This window comes from Dipodomys ordii, unplaced genomic scaffold, assembly GCF_000151885.1.
Source record: "Dipodomys ordii isolate 6190 unplaced genomic scaffold, Dord_2.0 Scaffold1000007816, whole genome shotgun sequence".
Taxonomy (NCBI): Eukaryota; Metazoa; Chordata; class Mammalia; order Rodentia; family Heteromyidae; genus Dipodomys; species Dipodomys ordii.
In genome coordinates, this window is record NW_012291433.1 from 1 (window position 1) to 4,229 (window position 4,229).

At 65.2% G+C, this 4,229-nt stretch overlaps 5 non-coding genes across 5 annotated transcripts; 3 read left to right on the top strand and 2 right to left on the bottom strand.

Moving 5' to 3' along the window:
- Nucleotides 1-672: 672 nt before the first annotated feature.
- Trnag-gcc lies at nt 673-743 on the bottom strand. Its single transcript has one exon. It is a non-coding gene; the product is annotated as a tRNA-Gly (tRNA).
- Nucleotides 744-1,948: 1,205 nt separating this feature from the next.
- Nucleotides 1,949-2,031, bottom strand: Trnal-cag. The gene has a single exon. It is a non-coding gene; the product is annotated as a tRNA-Leu (tRNA).
- A 547-nt stretch (nt 2,032-2,578) lies between these two features.
- Trnad-guc lies at nt 2,579-2,650 on the top strand. The gene has a single exon. It is a non-coding gene; the product is annotated as a tRNA-Asp (tRNA).
- Nucleotides 2,651-3,226: 576 nt separating this feature from the next.
- Nucleotides 3,227-3,298, top strand: Trnag-ucc. Its single transcript has one exon. It is a non-coding gene; the product is annotated as a tRNA-Gly (tRNA).
- A 424-nt stretch (nt 3,299-3,722) lies between these two features.
- On the top strand, nt 3,723-3,794 carry Trnae-cuc. Its single transcript has one exon. It is a non-coding gene; the product is annotated as a tRNA-Glu (tRNA).
- The last annotated feature ends 435 nt before the right edge of the window (nt 3,795-4,229 follow it).

The window sequence follows — 4,229 nt, forward strand, 5'->3', positions numbered from 1 at the left end:
AGTGCACAAGAGAATGGTGGCATCACTTCACCACTGAGACCAAACCTGCACGGGGCGAGTTTATGTAATGAAGTCTAGTGACATGGAATGAAGTCCAGGCACAGGCTCATACAGTGATGCCCAAGGAGCAGACGAGGTGCAAGTGGTGAGCCTTGAACCAAGGTGTGGGAGATGAGGAGTTGTGGGTGGGGTGAGGGTGGAGACAGGTGTGGGTGTCAGCTGTGGTGCAGTGGGGGTATTCGAAGACATGCTGTGGCTCTGGGCGACCCAGTGAAGGTGGCCATGTGCACACGGGATGATTCTGTGGGGAGTCCTGAGAGGTCCCTGGTGTGCACGGATGCCGGTGGGGCCTGGTGGGAGAGCAGGGAGCAGGTGTTGTGGCCACTGGGAAAGTGTAGCTTGTGGACTAGATAGGAGTTTGAAGTGAGGGTGGTCATGTCCATGGGTAGGAGATATCAGAGGGTGAGGAGATTGTGTGGCAGGCTGGGCTGAAGGTGCAGTGTGGTGGGCTGTTTTTGTGTTTGTGTGAAATGGGTTAGAGTGAAGGAGTGGTGGGCAAGGAAGGGAAAAGGAATAGTTGTGTTTGCCAGTGCATGTGCGTGTGCATGTGTGTAAATGAGGGAAGTAAGGAGCAGAGCACCCACCGGGGCAAAATGTGCTGTGGTAGTGCATTGCATGGGCCAGGAATCGAACCCGGGCCTCCCACGTGGCAGGCAAGAATTCTACCACTGAACCACCCATGCATAGACGACATGCTGTTTCTGGGTATGCCCCAGATGTGCTCCCAGGTCGGCGAGGGCAGGCCGTTGACTTCCTGCCCTCTGAGCAACTGCTGGCTTCAAGAGTGCGCCGGGATCCTGGATGGCACAGGGAGCCAGCAGCTGGGCAAGTCGAAAAAAGGCTGGCTCCCAAACAGTCAGTCGGTCCAGGAGGGAGCGGTGGGGCGCCGGGTGCTGCAGGGAAGGGGCGTGGTGAGCGAGGTGTAGACTCACTCCTTTCCGCCTTGCCATCTGGGTCAGGAGGTGCGACGTGTGTGCCCCGCCATGCCGTGCCATGCCGTGTGCCGTGAGTGGCCGAGTGCCATGGTTTCCACAGCCACCAGTACTGTCCAATGTGTGGATGCCCTCTCTTGACGAAGCAGGCCTGGCTGGCCTGGCCTGGCCAGTCTGGTACGATGCACAGGTCAGAGGCACCACTTGCGGTGGCGCGGGGCCGCCCTGGTGTGTTCCCACAGCCCAGGCCCTGTGCTTTCCCTTAGGGGTGCTTTGTGGTGTCCAGGTGGTCGACGCCGGGGCTGGAGCTAAGCCGCCCTGTCCACTCCTGCTGGTCATTGTCTTGGCGTGGCTCGGCACCCCTCTGTTCTCTTGTTTTGCCCTGCCCTGCCTTGGGCTTTCCTGGGGTCTGTCTCTCACTGGCGAGCCTCGCCTGGGTGTGCCTCATTGTGAGAGATGTTGGCCAGTGCGGGCAGAGAAAGCAATGCAGCCAGCGCGTCCAACCCCAAGGCAAGCTGTCCCATGAGGAGGAGGATGGGAAGACAGGGAGCGCGTCCACCCCGGCAGGGTGCTGTGAGAACGGGATGAGAAAAGGGAATGAGTCAGAGGACGGGGTGGGGGGTATGTGGGGCAGAGACTGGTGAACAGGACAAGAAGTGGCACAGGGTTGTCCCCTAGAGCCTCGGTGTGCAGAAATGTGCGGCTTTGGGCGAGTGGCTGCCTGGGCCCTGCTGCCGTTAGCCGGTGGTGTGGGATGGGTGGGAGGGCTTTGGGCAGCCCAGTCGGCCACTGGAGGAAAGGAGGGAGCGGTGGATGGAAGGAGTGAAGCTCCACCTGGTGGGTAGTTCATGTGTTGGCAAGAAAGCGAGGGCAAGGCAGGAGGAGAAGGCAAGGTTGGCTGGGATGGGAGGGCCGCAGGCAGGGTTCCCTGAGTGTCTGTGGCCAAAAGGCGAAGTTGTCAGGAGTGGGATTCGAACCCACGCCTCCAGGGGAGACTGCGACCTGAACGCAGCGCCTTAGACCGCTCGGCCATCCTGACACCGTGGTGCATCTGCTGGCTTCTCCTCTAGCCAGGCTGGGGCCAGGCGTGCGCCCTGGCGGGGAGCCGCGTCCACCGGGGTGCGCTTGGCGCGCCGTATTGCCGGCCTGGGGGTCGGAGGGCAAGCGGGGTCAGCGGGGAGGCTTAGGGGCTCAGTCCCGCGAGGTCAAGCGCACGCCCGCCCCCGCGATCGAGCGGCGGCTGCGGGCGGCGTGCAAGCTGGAGGCGCGCAACCATCCGCTGCGGGCCGGCCGGTGCTTCTTGCTCGGCTCCGCACCTACTGGCACCGAGGCGGCGGCGGCGGCGGCGGCAGCGTAGCCGGACAGGTGACCCCGGCCGGCAGGTGGCCCCGGGTGGGTCCTCGGCAGGCGGGTGGGGCGGGGCTTGTGGGGAGAGCGCGGCAGCGCGGGCTTGGGCTTGGGCTTGGGGTCGGAGGCCAGACAGGGCAGATGCGAGCCCCAGGCCGGGGCTGGAGGGCCGCGGGTCCGGGTCCGGGTCCGGGCGGCTGTCGGAGAGGGGCCTGTGTCCCCGACGGCGGGCGGCGTCATCCTCGTTAGTATAGTGGTGAGTATCCCCGCCTGTCACGCGGGAGACCGGGGTTCGATTCCCCGACGGGGAGGCCGCTGTGGCGTTCTTTTTGCCCAGCGCGGCCTCTCTGCTCCAAGGCGTCCTCACTTCAGCAGCTCCAGGCCCCCTGGTCCACCTCTCGGTCGTGGTCGGCGTCTGCCGCCCAGCCACCAGTCGGGACTCACAGACGAGCGAGCGGGCCCTTGCAGTGGGTGTGGTGGGCTGGGGGTCGGGCGAAGGAAGACGCTGTGGCTGTCGGCCGTCGCGTCGCCGCGCCCGCGTCCAGCCCGGGAGGCGTGCCGCGCAGGGCTCCGGAGCAGTCAGGCGGCCGGAGCTCGGAGGGCGCCCGGCGGGAACCAGGAGGCTAGGCTGGACCCAACCCGTCCCTTTGCGTGGCTGCGGCAGCCAGCAGCTTCGGGCGTGGCGCAGGACGGGCCGTGTGTGGCTCGGGCTGGCCGGGCAGCGCCGCGTGCGTGTCCCAGCCCACAGAGAAGTGAGGTGGAGACACGCGCTCCCCGCACCCGCACCCGCACCCGCACCCACACTCGGCAACCCCCGCCTCCTTCCCCGCAGGAGCTGTGGCCCGCGCCAGTCCCCGGCGTCCTGTGTGCGCAGGCGGTGGCGTGTGGCGTTGGTGGTATAGTGGTGAGCATAGCTGCCTTCCAAGCAGTTGACCCGGGTTCGATTCCCGGCCAACGCAACGCAGCCCCAGGCCACTCAATGCAGCCGGCCGACCTTTTAGCCAGCTCCAGCTGTGGCTTGGCCTGCGCGAGGGAGGAGAGGGCGTGGGGGCCGGAGTGCACGACAAGACACTGCCGCAGCCGGCCAGGCGGCCAGGATTGCGGGCTGCTCGCGGCTACAGGCAGGAGGAGAGCTGCCGCTGGCTTTGCCTTGGCTTGGCTTGGCTTGGCTGACGGGGAGGGAGCGAGGGGGAAAAGGGGCAGGCAGAGGGGGGAGGGCGAGGGGGAGGTCGGCCAGGCAACCGGCTCGCCAGTGTCCTTGTCTTTTTGGCCAGCCATACCTCCAACCCATGGGGCCGGTGGATGGCAGGCGTCCAGCGGCGCTGAGTGTCCGGCAGCGCTGCTCGTTTGCAGGAGGAGTGCTCCGTGCAGACGGTGGCACGCTCCCTGGTGGTCTAGTGGTTAGGATTCGGCGCTCTCACCGCCGCGGCCCGGGTTCGATTCCCGGTCAGGGAAGCCTTTCTTCTTCCTTTCCCACTCTCACTTGCCTTCGTCACTGCCCTGCCACTTCCCATCCTGCCTCCACCACCCCCTTTTGGGACTAGCGCTCCTCCCAGGCCCCCACCGACACTCCTGCTGCGCACTCACCCTTCCTCCTGCAGGCAGCATCACTGCTTGCCTGCTTCTTCCCCTGCCTTGTACCCCACCCTGCCACCTTCAGCTTCTTCCCTTTGCTTTTCCCTTCCTTAGCCAACATCTCCCTTTCCTCATCTGGCCACCCCAGAACTCGCCCGGCCTGCCCAGCTGAGAGAGGAATGCTGACACTGCACCAACACCACCAGCCTATCCTAGCACGAGTGTGCTTGGGAGCAGCAGCGCTCGCGCGCCTGCGCACACGCACACACACAAACGCACACACGCACACACACACACAAACACACACACACACAC